We start from the raw sequence: 17,970 nt of genomic DNA, 5'->3' as shown, positions 1-17,970 counted from the left end.
GTTTGTTGATATATGTATGTTTAGTCATTTGTTTTTCTGAAAAATACATGTTTATCTTCATTATTTCGTGATTTCTCTCTGTTTTAATAGATCACTCTTCATTTTAATCGATTATTTTGTGTTAAAGTGTATGATCAGTTTTCAAAACTTCCTATTTTAATTGATTACTCCTTGATTTAATCGATTACCACTACTTGGTATGTGTTATCAATTTTGAAAATCTTCTGTTTTAATCGATTACCGTTTAAGTGTTTGTGGTGTTTTGATTCAAAAATTGTCTATTCTAATCGATTACTTGTTTGTTTAATCAATTACTTGCCTATAAGTAAGAGTTTTGTTTGGATTTTGTTATGTTTTAATCTATTACTTAAAATTTTAATTGATTACCATGGCCTCAAGGGGAGTTTTTTTGGCATATTTAATCGTTTACAACTGTGTTTTAATCGATTACTTATAGCAACTTTTGGTTTTGAGTGAAAACAAGGGCTAATTTAATCGATTACATGCGTGTCTATTGCGTGTAATCTGTTACATTCCTTCACTCATCAACCACCATTATTTATGCATTTACTTTCGCCACCAACCTCAACCAACCAAAATGTCCCAACCTCTCTATAAAAGGCAACCCTAACCCATCCACAAATCACACCAACACCTCCTTGAAACACCCATCTCTGAACCTAACCTTCTTCTGCTTCCAAACCCTTTGTTTCCCTTCCAAAAATGGCGAGCAACCCTTCCAGAGCTCAGAAGAAAGCCAAGTATTCCAAGAGGAAGCAAGGTGAATGCTCTTAAGTTGCTATCAACAGGCTAGATACATGGTTTACTAACGAAAGTAAGAAGAATGACTAGAAGATGATTTATGCTATGGAGAATGTGAGAATACCCAAGTATCTCGACTTGGAGTGGTTCTCTCAGCAAGGGTTTAACTTCCCTAATCTACTGAAAGCTCAAGATCTATCCAAGCTTGTGAGATGAAAGGAACATTTTATCTAAAGCCAGTGAAGTCTTATACACGTGCGAACACGGTGATTTAGAAGGTAATCTTTTTTCTACAGTCAATGGAGTAGAAATGGTTATCGATGCTGATGTATGGAAAGGAGTAACTGGACTAGACATGGGTGAAGTCAGTAAATTTGAAGAATTTGCTGATGGGTACAAAAAGATGCAGACCTACAGGGGAATGCTTCTTGACCCAACAATGAATTTGAGGAATCGCCTAGATGTAGGTGGTCAAACAGTAGAAGACATAATACTAGTGTACCTCATTACTTATATTCTCACTCTGAGGTCAACTAATCACACTTAGGTAACTAATGATGATCTACAAATTGTATATGGTCTTAAATTCAGTATCAAGATGAATTGGGTACTTTTGATTGAAGACATTATGTTAAAAAGTCATCGGTTAGTCGATTATGAATTTTTGTATGTTGTGTTTGCCTTAAGATTCATTGACTATTTCAATGTCAATGTATCTAACGAGATGGCGGATTTTACCAAAGCATCTAGTGAGATCACCAAAAGGCATCTCAAGAATCTTGGGATGAGGTTTGTTGAACATGAGTGGATTATGGCTGGAAAGCCACCAGCAGTAGGAAACATGGATCAGATGGATGAAGAAGCTGAAGCAGAAGCTCCACAAGAGCTTGCACATCAATGGAGTCCTTTTTAGTCTCTTATGATTCAAAAGATGAATGATATGTTTCACCTCCATCAAGAGCACTCATATGACGTTCACAGTACATTACAAAACATCACAACTTGGCTGGAAAACATAGAAACTAGGCTAACCCTTAGTAACCTCCTTAACCCCGATGAGGATGAAACTTAGTCATGTTTCAGTGCTTGTTTATTTTTCTTTGTCTTTACTTGATTAAGAGTTAAGATTTTGTTTAGTAGTTTTATGATTAAAGTTGTAATATTTTTATGATTAATGAAATGCTATCGTTCTTTCCCTTTAGATTTCTATTGTTTGTTTTGATTCTGTGTATAGTTCAAACTTTTTGGCCTTGTTAATGCCAAAAGGGGGAGAACTAGTGATGTGTCATTATTTTCTCCTATTTCTTAACCTTTTTTGTCACCATTTTAATTACTTATTAGCCTTAATTGTCAAATTAATTATGCAGTTTTATCATTTGGGCCTACTTGACTAATTTTGTGCTTTTAATTTAATTTCAGGAGAATTATAAGCAATTGGGCTTGAATCCGGAATTGGGCTTGGACTTCAAGAGAGCAGACAACTTTATGTTATCAAATCTTATCTTATCCAAATTTTATTCCATCTAGATTTTATTTTATCCAGATTTTATTCCATCTAGATTTTATTTCGTCCAGATTTTATTTCATCCAATCTTATTTTATCTTGTCCAGATTTTATTTTATTTCGTTTATGGGCTTGCACCTAAAATAGATTTGTAAGCTTTGGGGCTGAGAACATATATAACAGCACCACGGTTTTAGTTTAGAGATGTTTTCTGGACAGGAGAATAATTCTAAGATTTTAGAACTCTAGTTTTTACTGTTCATGCACACTGTTCACGTAGAATAAAATTCGTTTTCTGCAATTTCGTTTTTGCTTCAATCTACAATTTCGTTTTCTACTGATTAATGGAAGGCTAGGTCTCCAGCGTTGTTTTCTCTTGAGGATCAAGCACAACTCTCTTTGAGGTTTTGTTATTACTATTGAATTCTGATCAGTTTTTCCTCTTTACCAATTACTTTGTATTTGTTGCTATTAATCCATGCATGCTTAGTGCTTGATTAATTGTCTCTGTGCTTAATTTACGTTCATGCTTAATGATCAGTTTCGTTCATGATTAATTGGTGTATGTGGTTCTTAATCACATAATGACAACCTTATGTTAATTTTCGCTTAGTAATTTAATTTAGGGTTGGATTAAGTGGTTGAACTGATTAAGCATAAATTCTCGTAACCTAGGATAAGAGACTTTCTTGTGAATCAAGGGGAAATAACATGTTTTAATTTTATTATTTTCTAATTCAAATTTGCTTGTTGTTTAATTTACAAAAACAAACAATCCCCCCCCCCCAATTCGTTACTATTTTATTACTATCTATTGTGAATGTTTGGTTGACCATTGCTCGTTGGGAGACGACCTAGGATCACTTCCTAGATACAGCATTTTTAATGTTTATTTGATTCGGGTACGGCCTTGATCAAATTTGGCACCGTTGCCGGGGAGTAGTGGGCCAAAGGTTCATAATAGTGTTTAGTTGTTTTGTTTTGTGTAGCATTTTTTTTTTTTTGCAATTCAGTCGCATCCCCTATTTAGCGACTGTTTAGCGACTGATTTAGTTGGTGTTTTGCTGTGAACAGTGATTAGTGAATGGGAATTAGTGATTGATTTTGCAATTGAATTAGTGATTTTTGTTTTGATAGTTATAGTTGTTATTTTTGGCTGATTTTTTGTGTGGTAGTTTCTTTTGATCCATATTTTGTGTGAAAAATACCAGGAGCACTTGGTGTGGTTGAATTTGAGAGAGATAGAAATTTTGGGAACTTGTTTTTAGCAAAACTTAAAACGGCCATAACTTTTGTTCCGGGTATCAGAATGACTATTATTATATATGCATTTGGGGTAGAAAAAAATTTCCCATACTATGACAACCAACTTTAGCCGGTTGGGGTCTCCCAAACTCGAAAAATCAGTCGTTTACTAAGTTTTTTTATTTTTCAAGTATTATTGTCCTATTTTTCTAAACTTTGCTTAGGTAGTTTTCATAGTTAGACTTTGAATTTTTGTTTGAAATTTTTTGTGCTATCTTTTCATGATTTTAGGGTGTTGCTCACAAAATTTCAGCTCATTTGGATATCGTTTGAGTATAGTTGTAGTTTTACCCCCTTGTTAGGTGCTTGTTTGAGAACACATTATTTGCTGCATATAGTGCATGACTAGGGGCAATCCAGGTGATTTATAACCCATTGATCCTGAAATAGATAGAACCTTTCATAGATTAGTTAGGCATAGTGTGCATCCTGATCATTCTGTGCATTTTGAGCATTTTGAGCATTCTGAGTATTTTGTTGCTAGTGACTCTGAATATTCTGATTTTGAGCATTCAACTACTAATTTTCATACTGAGAACTTGGCTCAACCTCCACCTTGTGAGAGGACTCTTAGGGAGATGGCTGCACATGATTTCACTTATGAAAGCTTGTGCATTCAATATCCTGATGAGGGTGTTCTATATGTTCTCAAGACTGGACTAATACATTTGCTACCCAAGTTTCATGGTCTTGCAGGTGAAGATCCTCATAAGCATCTTATGGAGTTCCATATTGTCTGTTCCACCATGAAACCCCCTGATGTCAAGGAAGATCATATCTTTCTAAAGGATTTTCCTCATTCTCTGGAGGGAGTGGCGAAAGATTGGTTGTACTACCTTGCTCCCAGGTCCATTTCCAACTGGGATGACCTTAAGAGGGTGTTCTTGGAGAAATTCTTCCCTGCATCTAGGACCACTGCCATCAGAAAAGACATTTCAGGCATCAGGCAACTTAGTGGAGAGAGCTTGTATGAGTACTGGGAAAGATTCAAGAAATTATGTGCAAGCTGTCCTCACCACCAGATATCTGAGCAACTCCTTTTGCAATATTTCTATGAGGGACTTAGCAACGTGGAGAGGTGTATGATTGATGTTGCCAGTGGTGGAGCCCTTGGTGATATGACCCCTGCTGAGGCTAGGAATTTGATTGAGATGGCTTCCAACTCCTAACAATTCAGTGCAAGAAATGATGCTATTGTCCTTAGAGGAGTCCATGAGGTGGCCACGGATTCATCTTCATCTACTGAAAATAAAAAGCTTGAGGGAAAACTTGATGCCTTGGTCAACCTAGTAACTCAGCTTGCCATGAATCAGAAATCGGCACCTGTTGCAAGAGTCTGTGGTCTATGTTCTTCTGCAGATCGCCATACAGATCTTTGTCCGTCTTTGCAGCAATCTAGAGTCAATGAGCAACTTGAAGATTATGCTGCAAACATTTATAATAGACCTCCTCAGCAGCAAAACCAACAACAGCAAAATAATTATGACCTTTCAAGCAACAGATACAATCCAGGTTGGAGGAATCATCCAAATCTAAGATGGAAAAGTCCTCCAACACAACAACAACATGTCCCTCCTTTCCAGAATGCTACTGGTCCAAGCTGGCCATATGTTCCTCCTCCAATGCAGCAGCAACAGCAGTATTCAAAACAAAGACAACAAGCAACTGAGGCTCCTCCCCAAACTTCCTTAGAAGAGTTAGTGAGGCAAATGACCATCCAGAATATGCAATTTCAGCAAGAGACAAGAGCCTCCATTCAGAGTCTGACAAATCAGATGGGGCAGATGGCTACTCAGTTGAACCAAGCTCAGTCCCAAAATTCTGACAAATTGCCTTCACAAACTGTGCAGAATCTGAAAAATGTGAGTGTCATCACCTTGAGGTCTAGCAACCAAATTCAAGTGCCTTCACCAGTAGCAGCACCTGCACCTGAACCTGTCAAGCTTCATTCTACACCTGAAAAAGAGGATGAGATAATTGCACAAAAGAGAAAGCTTCCTAACAAAAATTTTCATGCAGGTGGACCTTCCTCTACTAATTCTGACTTACCGCAGCCTCTTATCCCCCTTCCATTCCCACCTAGAGCAATTCCAAACAAAAAAAATTGGAAGTAGCGGACAAAGAGATCTTGGAGACCTTCAGGAAAGTAGAGGTGAACATACCTCTGCTAGAGGCCATTAAGCAGATTCCAAGATATGCCAAGTTTCTAAAGGAGTTGTGCACCCACAAAAGAAAGCTCAAAGGCAATGAAAGGATTAGCATGGGTAGAAATGTATCAGCATTGATAGGTAAATTTGTTCCTCACATTCCTGAGAAATGTAAGGGCCCAGGTACTTTCTGTATACCTTGCATTATTGGGAACAGTAAATTTGAGAATGACATGCTAGATCTAGGAGCATCAGTTAGTGTCATGCCTCTGTCCATTTTCAATTCTTTATCTCTTGGACCTTTGCAATCTACAGATGTGGTGATTCATTTGGCAAATAGAAGTGTTGCTTACCCCGCATGTTTCATAGAGGATGTGCTGGTTCGGGTTGGTGAACTTATTTTTCCTATTGATTTTTATGTTCTTAATATGGAAGAGGGATTTTCCCATGGTTCAGTTCCAATTATTTTAGGCAGGCCATTTATTAAAATGCTCGAACCAAGATAGATGTTTATGTTGGCACATTGTCTATGGAATTTGGTGATATTGTTGTTCATTTCAACATTCATGATGCCATAAAAAATCGATCTGAGGATCATTCTGTTTTTCGTGCTGAGATAATTGATGTGCCATTATTTTCTCCTATTTCTTAACCCTTTTTGCACCATTTTAATTACTGATTAGTCTTAATTGTCAAATTAATTAGGCAGTTTTATTATTTGGGCTCATTCAGCTAATTTGATGTTTTTAATCTAATTTCAGGAATTACTGAAGCATTGGGCTTGGACTTGAAGAGGGCAGACTATTTTATTCTACAAAATTTTATCTTCTCTCTCTCTTCTCTCCCTTCTCTTTCGTTTTTAGTTTTAGGCTTCTCTTCTTCTTTTAGACACTTTTTTGTTTTGCAATTCCAGTTTTTACTTTTCGTTTTAGCAATAAAATTTCGTTCTCTATTGATTAATGGAAGGCTAAGTCTCCAGCATTGTTTTCTCTTGAGGATCAAGCACAGCTCTCTTTGCGGTTCTATTATTACTATTAAATTCTGATCAATTTTTCCTCTTCACCAATTACTCTGTATTTGTTGCTATTAATTCATGCATGCTTAGTGCTTGATTAATTGTCTCTGCGCTTAATTTACGTTCATGCTTAATGATCATTCATGATTAATTGGTGTATGTGTTGCTTAATCACATAATGAATGTCTTATGTTAAATTTCGCTTAGTAATTTAATTTAGGGTTGGATTACGTGGTTGAAGTGATAAAGAATAAACTCTCGTAACCTAGGATAAGAGACTTGCTTGTGAATCAAGGGGAAGCAACGTGTTTTAATTCTGATATTTTCTAATTCACATCTATTCGCTATATAATTTACAAAAGCAAACAACCCCCCCCCCCAATTCGTTACTATTTTCCTACTATCTGTTATGAACGTTTGGTTGACCATTGCTTGTTGGGAGACGACATAGGATCACTTCCTAGATACTGCATTTTTAATGTTTATTATTTGATTAATCTAAGTTTGAATTTGATCTTGTATCTGATTTTTATGCTAAGAGTGAATTTGAATTTGAGTCTGGTTCTGATTTTCTGGGTGTTGTACCTCCCGATGTTGATTTTTTAGAGTCAGAATGAACTAACAATGTTATAGGAAGTACATATACTTCTGACATGCTTTATGAGGTACAGGCTGGGGAACCTTCTTCTTCTCCTACCCTGGTTCCTCCCACTGTTCAGCCACCACCCATACTAGAGTTGAAGCCCTTACCAACAAACCTCAAATATGCTTACTTGGAGGACAAGGAAAAATTTCCAGTGATCATCTCTGCCTCCCTTGCTGCTGAGCAAGAGGAAAAGTTGTTGCTAGTTCTCAAGAAGCACAAGAAAGACATTGGATGGACTTTAACAGACATTCCAGGTATTAGCCCATCTACCTGCATGCATAGGATACTTTTAGAGGATGGAGCTAAGTCAGTGAGGCAGCCACAACAGCGACTCAACCCGTCATTCTAGATGTGGTGAAAAAGGAGGGGACCAAGCTCTTACAAGCTGGAATCATCTACCCCATTTCTGATAGCCAGTGGGTGAGTCCAGTCAAAGTGGTTCCTCAGAAGATAGGCCTCACAGTAATTAAGAATGAAAGGGATGAGCTTATCCCCACAAGAGTGCAGAACAGCTGGCGAGTCTGCATTGATTATAGGAGGCTGAACCAGGTAACCAGAAAAGATCATTTTCCCTTGCCATTCATTGATCAAATGCTTGAGCGCTTGGCAGATAAGTCCATTACTGTTTTCTTGATGGTTTTTCTAGTTATTTACAAATTCATATTGCTCCTGAGGATCAAGAAAAGACCATATTCACATGTCCCTTTGGCACTTTTTCCTATAGGAGGATGCCCTTTGGCCTATGCAACGCCCCTGGTACCTTCCAGCGGTGTATGCTTAGCATTTTCAGTGACTTTTTAGAGAGTTGCATAGAGGTGTTTATGGATGATTTTACTATTTATGGATCCTCTTTTGATACATGTTTGGATAGTCTGTATAGAGTTCTTAGTAGATGCATTGAAACTAACCTTGTGCTGAATTTTTAAAAATGTCACTTCATGGTAGAACAAGGTATTGTTTTAGGGCATATAATTTCCAGTAGGGGCATAGAGGTAGACCCTGCAAAAATAGATGTTTTTTCACAATTGCCTTAACCCTCTTGCGTGCGAGAGGTTCATTCTTTTCTTGGTCATGCAGGATTTTATAGGCGCTTTATCAAGGATTTTAGCAAAGTGGCCCTTCCACTATCCAATCTATTGCAAAAGGAGGTGGAGTTTGATTTTGATGACCGGTGCAAAGAGGCTTTTGATTGCCTCAAGCGTGCGGTGACTACCACCCCTATCATTCAGGCACCTGATTAGACAGCCCCATTTGAGCTAATGTGCGATGCATCCAATTACGCATTGGGGGCTGTCCTTGCTCAACAGATTGATAAGCTACCTCGGGTAATCTACTACGCTTCCAGAACTTTGGATGCTGCTCAAGAAAATTACACTACCACATAGAAGGAGCTATTAGCGATAGTTTTTGCTCTTGAGAAATTTTGTTCATATTTACTTGGTACTCGTGTTATTGTTTATATTGACCATGCAGCTCTGACGTACCAGTTGAAGAAGGCTGAATCAAGGCCTAGGTTGATCAGGTGGATGCTTTGGCTCCAAGAGTTTGATTTGGAGATCCGTGATCGGAGCGGTTCATAGAACCTCGTGGCTGACCATCTGAGTAGGATTGAGCCTGTGTCTGAGGACTCACCCATTCAGGATGATTTTTCGGATGACCATTTGTACATTCTGTATAGTATGTATGATTCCTTCCCCACTCCCTAGTTTGCTAATATTGTGAATTATTTGGTTCTGTAATCGATTACAACAGCTACTAAATATTTGAATTCAAATTTTAGGCTGTCTAATCGATTACACAATATTGGTAATCGATTACCAGCAGTTAATAAACGTTTTTATTCAAATTTTAAAACCTGTAATCGATTACACAAATCCTGTAATCGATTACCAGAAGAGATTTTCTGAAAATAACTTCTAAGAGTCACATCTATTCAAATGGTTTATGAATGGCCATCAAAGGTCTATTTATATGTGACTTGGAAACACGAATTGTGAGAGAGTTTTCATTGCCCAAAAAGTTTTATCCTCTCAAAAGATTAAGAGAGTTTTTCTGAATTGAAATGTCTTATCCTCTCAAAGATTCCTTGGTCAAATACTTGCATACTCAATAAGGAATTGTGATTGATCTTCATTGTACAATCTATCTCTTTCAAGAGAGATTTCTTCTTCTCTTCTTCTTACTTCTGAAAAGGGATTAAGAGACTGAGGGTCTCTTGTTGTAAAGGATTCCTGAACACAAGGGAAGGGTTGTCCCTGTGTGGTTCAGACTTTGTAAAAGGAGTTTTACAAAGAGAGTGGAAAATCTCAAGTGGGTTGCTTGAGGACTGTACGTAGGCACGGGAAGTGGTCGAACCAGTATAAATCAAGTTTGCATTTCTCTCTTCCCTTAAACTTCTTTTATTTATTGCTATTTATCTTTGGCTTGAAAGAAGTTTATTTTGAATTGTCTTTTGAGTAATTCATGTTAAGGGTGCATTGTTAATCTAAAAAGAGAGAGTAAAATTTTAATTGGGGAATAGTTCTTGTTATCTTAATTCAACCCCCCCTTCTTAAGATAATTGAGGCCATTTGTCTAACAGTAGAAGCCAAACCCACCAAAACTAACGATACTAAGGTTGTTGTGGATTTATGTTAGATCTAATTTGTTTTGCAGGTTTGGAGTCCCTGGAGCCATCGTTAGTGATCAAGGCACCCATTTTTGTAACAGATCCATGTATGCCTTGCTCAAAAAGTATGGGATCGTGCACAAAATTTCCACACCTTACCACCCCCAAACTAATGATCAGGCTGAGATTTCAAATAGGGGGATAAAAAGGATCTTAGAGAAGATTGTGCAACCGAATAGAAAGGATTGGAGCACCAGGCTGGATGATACTCTTTGGGCGCATAGGACTGCCTACAAAGCACCTATAGGAATGTCTCCTTATCGAGTTGTCTTTGGCAAGGCATGTCTTCTTCCTGTAGAGATAGAGCACAAGGCCTACTGGGCTGTAAAGACCTGCAACTTCTCTATTCATCAGGCTGGAAAGGAAAGGAAGTTGCAACTAAGTGAGCTAGATGAGATCCATTTAGAAGCCTATGAGAATTCCAAATTCTACAAGGAGAAGACCAAGAAGTTCCATGACAGCTTGATAGCTAAGAAGGACTTTGTCGTTGGACAAAAAGTTTTATTGTATAACTCTAGGCTCGGACTCATGAGTGATAAGTTGAGGTCAAAGTGGATTGGTCCTTTTGTGGTGACTAATGTTTTTCCTTATGGTACAGTTGAGATCAAAAGTGAATCCACAGATAAGAGCTTCAAGGTCAATGGACACCGGCTGAAACTATTCCTCACAAATCCCTCCTTAGTGGATGTAGTGGTGGAGGAGACCTCCTTACTTCACCCTACTTCTCTTCCGCGATGACTTAGGGAGTTTTCTTTTTCTATCTCCTTCTTTACTTTTATTGCACTTGTCCAAATTTATTGATTGTTTTGATTGCTCTTGATCTTATGATTGTGCTACATTGAGGACAATGTGTTGTTTAAGTATGGGGGGGAGATTGTTCTTTATTTGGGGTTTTCTAGTTTAATTTTGTTAGGTTATCTAGGTTAATTTTGTTATTTTGGTTTTATGTTTTGTGTACAACATTGCATGTTTCTCTTTGAATTTTGGGTTATGTACAGGTAATGGGTAATTGTTTTCGAAATAGGAGTTTCTTGGCATTTTGTTAATTGAAATCCTTGTTTTTCTCTACATGTCAAGTTAGTTTTGAAAGTTCGAATTGAAAGTGATAGATTTACCCTTGGTGAGAATTTGAGTCAACATCATCTATTTTATTCAGTGTGTTTTGCCCCATTGATTGCTTGCACAATAGCCTTGACTTGACTCTTGTTGATACTTCGTGCTTCACATGCATGTTGGGAGATGATTTAGGCATTTTGTTCTTATAAGCCTCTAGCCAAATGAGCCTACCTTAAATTAATTCCTTTGATAGCCCATTTGAGCCTATGTTCCCCTTTCTTTGTTTTTAAGCTCATTACAAGCCTTAAGTGAAAAACCATGATCTCACCCTACCCTTAAGAAATTCTAGAGCTTTGGAATTGTTTTGGGAATAAGTGTGGGGGGTATGTATAATTGGATGATATGTTTTTGTTGGTCATGCTTGATGATGTATTTTGGCCATGCTTGATGTATATACATATATTGCCTAATTTTTGCTTTATTTTTCAAATGCTTTCAATTGCTACTGTTCACGTTCAAAAAAAATGAAAAAAAAATAAACAGAAAAAGAATGAAGTTGAATAAATGAGGTCTTTGTTTGAAGACTTGGATTGGTTTGAGGGCTTGGTTGACTTTGTTTTGGGTTTACTTTTTATGCTTAATTTTTAATTTTTGTTTTGGGGTTTACTACTTTGTCTTAGTTCTCACTTATTCCCCATTGCTCCTCTATTCTTTTGGGGTTTTAGCTACTTATCCCATACTTTCCTCTACCTTGCCCTTGGCCCCATTACAACCTTAAAAGACCTTTTGATCCTCATATGCATGTGTTTGTGGTGTGGTTGTCAATTTTAGAGTCTTGCCAAGTCTATTTGGTGTTCGTTTTCATGGGTGTTTGAGAGTAAACAGTAGCCTAGACACTTAAGAGATAGAGTGCATATCTTATGAGACTTTATCACTTTTCATTCTTGAGCTGATTGACTATCTTGCCATGTTTGAGATGCTTGGATGATTTTCATGACTGTCTTGATTCTTTAACTCTCTACGTGTTGAATGTTGCCCATTCCTTTCATTCCTTGAGATTCATAGAGAAATATGTAATTTTTTTTGTGTTTATTTGTTTCTCTTTAATGTCTATGGATTTGTTCCTTGCTTTGCTTTTTGATTTTGCCGAGGAGTGCAAAAGGCTAAGTGTGAGGGGATTTGATGTGTCATCATTTTCTCCTATTTCTTAACCCTTTTTGTCACCATTTTAATTACTGATTAGCCTTAATTGTCAAATTAATTATGTAGTTTTATCATTTGGGCCTACTTGACTAATTTTTTGTTTTTAATTTAATTTCAGGAGAATTATAAGCAATTGGGCTTGAATGGAATTGGGCTTGGACTTGAAGAGAGCAGACAACTTTATTTTATCAAATCTTATCTTATCCAGATTTTATTCCATCTAGATTTTATTTTATCCAGATTTTATTCCATCTAGATTTTATTTCGTCTAGATTTTATTTCATCCAATCTTATCTTATCTTGTCCAGATTTTATTTTATTTCGTTTATGGGCTTGGACCTAAAATAGATTTGTAAGCTTTGGGGCTGAGGACCTATATAACAGCACCAAGGTTTTAGTTTAGAGAAGTTTTTTGGAGAGGAGAATAATTCTAGGATTTTAAAATTCCAGTTTTTACTATTAATGCACATTGTTCACGTAGAATAAAATTTGTTTTCTGCAATTCCGTTTCTGCTTCAATCTACAATTTCATTTTCTACTAATTAATGGAAGGCTAAGTCTCCAGCGTTGTTTTCTCTTGAGGATCAAGCACAGCTCTCTTTGAGGTTTTATTATTACTATTGAATTCTGATCAATTTTTCCTCTTTACCAATTACTCTGTATTTGTTGCTATTAATCCATGCATGCTTAGTGCTTGATTAATTGTCTTTCTGCTTAATTTACGTTCATGCTTAATGATCATTTTCGTTCATGATTAATTGGTGTATGTGTTGCTTAATCACATAATGACAGCCTTATGTTAATTTTCGCTTAGTAATTTAATTTAGGGTTGGATTAAGTGGTTGAACTGATTAAGGATAAATTCTCGTAACCTATGATAAGAGACTTGCTTGTGAATCAAGGGGAAACAACATGTTTTAATTCTGTTATTTTCTAATTCAAATTTGCTTGTTGTTTAATTTACAAAAACAAACAACCCCCCTCCCCAATTCGTTACTATTTTATTACTATCTGTTATGAACGTTTGGTTGACCATTGCTCGTTGGGAGACGACCTAGGATCACCTCCTAGATACTGCATTTTTAATGTTTATTTGATTCGGGTACGGCCTCGATCAACTAGCCCTGGCATATTGCATTGTGCAAAAGGGGAGAATATACTGCATTAGCATTGCATCATTAGGAAGATATATAATGATGATACTTCTCGACACTTGTTTGTGCATGAATCCCTGAAGGCATGCTAGAATAGGCTTTTCTAGTTTGGGCTAAGGGTAGGGTACCTTAGTCTCTTTTTTGGGAGTAGGAACTAAGATTGTTTGTGATTGCTTGTAAGTATTCTATATGCGTAGTGAAAATCTAATTCGGGTTTGGATTAGATAACTGGATTAGTTTCTCTAGAGATAGAGTGATCCAGTATAAAAAGTGGTGTACTTCTTCTCTTGATTTTATCTTTCTTTCTCATTCTGGTCTTAATTAATTTACTAAAGGTTAAAGAAAATATATTTTTGAAAGAAAGAACTTTAACAAAGGATCTTGTGTAAAGGGTGATTAATGTTGGACAAGTGGCCTCGGATATCTTAAGAAGAGGGGGTTGAATTAAGATATCACAAACTTTTCCTAATTAAAAAATTCTATTTTGATTTTAACCCGCAACCCTAGATTCCTTAACAGTAAACTCTTAAGAAAATATGCAAGATAAACTTACTGAAAAGAAAGAATAAATAATAAGCAATTAAAGGAGTTTAAGGGAAGAGAGATTGCAAACTCAGATTTATACTGGTTCGGTCACACCCTTGTGCCTACGTCCAGTCCCCAAGCAACCTGCTTGAGAGTTCCACTATCTTGTAAAATCCTATTACAAGATCTGAACCACACAAGGACAACCCTTCCTTTGTGTTCAGATTTCTTTACAACAAGAGACCCTCGGTCTCTTAATCCTTTTTCAGAATAAAGAAGAAGAGAAGAAGAAATCTCTCTTGAAAGAGATAGATTGAACAATTTGAGCACTCAAATAATTTCTTATTGAATCACAAGTGTTTTGGCCAAGGAATTTGTAAGAGGATAAAACGATTTTTCTTTTTAAGAAGATAAGATCTTTTTGTTCTGAAAACTCTTAGCAAATTCATGTCTCAAGTCACATATATATAGGCCTTTGATAGCCATTTAAGAACCAAATGAAAAGATGTGACTGTTAAGAATATTTTCTGAAAATCTCCTCTGGTAATCGATTACAGTATGTGTGTAATCGATTACAAGCTTTAAAATTTGAATTAAAACATTCAATAACTGCTGGTAATCGATTACCATATATGTGTAATCGATTACACAGTGCAAATTTTGAATTCAAATTTTAATAGCTGTTGTAAATCATTTTTGGCCACTGGTAATCGATTATCAGAGAGTAAATCTCTTGAAAAAGACTTTTTAACTTAAATTTCTTGGCCAAACCTTTTGCTACTTCAATTAGGAATTCCCTTCCTATTTAATATACTCTTCCTAAGACTCTAGAGACTGTCTTGATCATCCATCTTGAATATCTTTAATTTCTTTGTCTTGAATAAAGCTTTGAGAAGCATGTGATCCCTTGGCATCATCAAATCATTCAGCTTGATTCTTTGTCTACAATTAATTAAGTATTGGTTTATCAAAGTTTTGTGATACGATCCGCGCAAAAGAAGTTTTTTTTTTTTACTTTGGTTTTAAAAGTATGTTTTGTTTTGAAAACCAATTCACCCCCCCCCCCCCCACCGGTTTGTGAGTTCCATCATCTTTTTCAATAGGTTTATAGACAAGATGAAACTTTAAGGTTCCCTTTTGGGTCTGCTGTGAGCTTGTGTAAGGGTAGGTTCTTCTTGCACATTAGTTTCCATATTGTCCTCTTCAGTGTCTCCATCATCACTATCATCATCATCATATTTTTCAAGCTCCATTAAAGCTTTCATTTCTTGCTATATCAGGGGTCATAACCCTTTTTTAACCTAAAATCAATTTTCTCGTAATTATCTCTAGTTCCACATACTATTTATCAAAAACAGCAGATAACTGACAAATACTATTAAAAAGAACAAGTGTTTCACATATCTTTTATGCATGTCGCGAGTCTTCAATTCCATATACATGATTGGTTAAAAACTTAAAATTAGCGTGTAAAGGAACAAGTGTTTCACATATTTTTTATGCATGTCGCTAAGGAGGTGAGCTTAACTATTAGAAAGGTGTGTGTAGCTAAGCTCTAGCTTCTTTAGGAATCTTCTCAAGGAGGTGAGCTTAGTTATTAGAGGGGTGTGTGTAGCTAAGCTCTAGCTTCTCAAGAAAGTTTTCTCAAAGAAGCTTCTCAAGGAAGTTTTCTCAAGAAAGCTTCTCAAGGAAGCTACCTAGTTTATAAATAGAAGCATGTGTAACAGTTGTTGTAACTTTGATGAATGAGAGAGTCTTGTGAGACACAACTCAAAGTTCAACTTCTCTCCCCCTTTTCCTCCTTCAATTTCATGCTCCTCCCTCTCTCTTTCTCTCTCTTTCTTTTCCTCTATTAACGCATCCTCTTCAAGCTTCTTATCCAAGGCACATTCTTGGTGGTGAAGCTCCTTCTTCCATGGCTTATTCCTTAGTGGATGGTGTCTCCCCTCTCCTCTTCTCCTTTGTCTTCCGCTGCATCTCCATGGTGAAAAATCACTATTGAAGGACCTCATTGAAGCTCAAAGATCTAGCCTCCATAGAAGCTCCACAAGCAAGCTTCCATTAGTGGGGCTCGTCATGCCTGTAGCCAGAGAGATCCAAGTTATGATGAAAAAATATCAACAACCTTCTCAAGTCTGGACTCAAAATTTTTTTAAAGGTGCAAGGTGCAAGGCAAAGATTTCATGCTAAATTTATAACATGTCTACAACCCGGAAAATTTCTTAGACGGGAATTCATATCAAGTTGAGATGAGTAAGGTTGTATAGGCCATTTTAGCAATGCACATTGATCTTTAAGGAATGACTTTACATTTGTCAACCGTTTATTTGTGCCCCTCTAAGAATTTCTCTCACTTGAGTGTCAGGCCATCAATAAACAATTAATATACTAAGACACTAACAGAAGGTGAATCAACACACAAAAAACAAACAACCAAACTTTTCGAATTCCACCAAAAAGTTCTATAGTGCAGCACAAATTCATTCTCTTAGAATACTCGTTACCATACCCTTGCTATTATAAGAAGGATACTAGAACACACTATATAACCTCTTTATAACTAACTTTTACTATTGACTAAAATTTATCAAAAATCACAAAATAACCCAAATCTCAACAAATTTTACCAAATAACATAGTGTAAAAAATATGTTGCTAGCATTTCTTCAGAGAGTGAGAACAATTGTGTAAAACCAAGATGGGGAGTTTCATCAAAAATATGTTGCTAGCATTTCTTCAGAGAGTGAGAACAATTGTGTAAAACCAAGATGGGGAGTTTCATCAAACAGGTGAAAGACATGCTATAGGTGTCTAATAACAACACAAAAAGCCCACATTACCAAAAGACCGAATTATCCAAAAAAAAAAGTTAATTTTAGTCACAAAAGGCCCACATTTTGTGACTAAAATTAATTTTAGTCACAAAAAGACCTTCGGCTTCTAGTATCCCATAAACTTCCATCCATCCTTTGGGCCAATTAGGAGACTACTCTATCCGGGAAAACAATTTTTCTTATTTTCTTCCTTTACAAGTCTTCACCGAAAAATTTACCCGAATAGAAGTTTACCTCTTCAAGCCAGTCTTGGTCGAGCTTATCGCCCATTCGAAGTGCAGCTAAAATGGTGATGCGGAGGAGAAAGGACGGTAGCACAATGGCAAAGAGGATGCAGCTGGTGCTGGGGCCCGTACGAGCCGCCATCGCCCAGCCTCACTGTTCCCGGAGAGTTGAAGAAGAAGGGTGGGGCCCTCAAGGAAGCGAATGCGGAGGGATAAGAGATTGGATTGGAGCCGCAGAACAAGGTCGCCATCGCTATATGGTATTTGTGGCTCATGACAACAATAAATGTGAAGATATAGAAAAAGCATTAAGAACATAATAATCATGTAGAAAAAGCATTAACAACTTAATAATCATATTTAAAATAATTTGAGAATTAATTTTAAATTTTTAAAAAATTGAGGATCAAATTGATTGTATTTTAAGAAGTTGAGAACCTTAAATTATTTAAAATAATTTAAAAACTAAATTAATAATTAAGTCTTTTTTTACATGTTGACGTTAACATTTTATCAATTTATTAAGTATGAAAATATAAAAAAAAATGTATTAATTTAATTTAAAATTATGGTATTTTATTTCAATTTTTAAAAAATATCAAATGGTGAACATTTTAATTCATTATATTATTAAATAATGATTACTTTAATCTTTAAAATTACAAAATAACAATTTAAAATGATTAATATTTATAATTCTAAGCATTAAAAGGATATTTTGTACCTTCAAGAATTAAATTATTATAATAATTTTAACCACTAATTTACTACTCAAAATAAAATTAATCTAATTTAATTTTGTAAAAACATTATGCAGAAAAATTGCTTATAAAAAGTCTAAAAAAATTAGAAACTTTTTTTTTTGAAAAAAAATCATTAATTAGATTGAATTGACTTAAAATCTAATTTTGAAATTTAATTTATTTC

The 17,970-nt window shown here is 35.9% G+C and overlaps 1 non-coding gene and 1 pseudogene across 1 annotated transcript; one reads left to right on the top strand and one right to left on the bottom strand.

The window, feature by feature from the left end:
* The window catches only part of LOC106798522 (uncharacterized), a 221,451-nt pseudogene that overhangs the window by 79,105 nt on the left and 124,376 nt on the right, over positions 1 to 17,970 (top strand).
* On the bottom strand, positions 4,489 to 4,595 carry LOC113001532 (small nucleolar RNA R71). Its single transcript, XR_003266926.1, has one exon. It is a non-coding gene; the product is annotated as a small nucleolar RNA R71 (small nucleolar RNA).

This window comes from Glycine max, chromosome 4 (genome assembly GCF_000004515.6).
Source record: "Glycine max cultivar Williams 82 chromosome 4, Glycine_max_v4.0, whole genome shotgun sequence".
Taxonomy (NCBI): domain Eukaryota; kingdom Viridiplantae; phylum Streptophyta; class Magnoliopsida; order Fabales; family Fabaceae; genus Glycine; species Glycine max.
The sequence above is the reverse complement of the archived record's forward strand: the minus strand, read 5'-3'. Positions and strand labels throughout refer to the sequence as shown.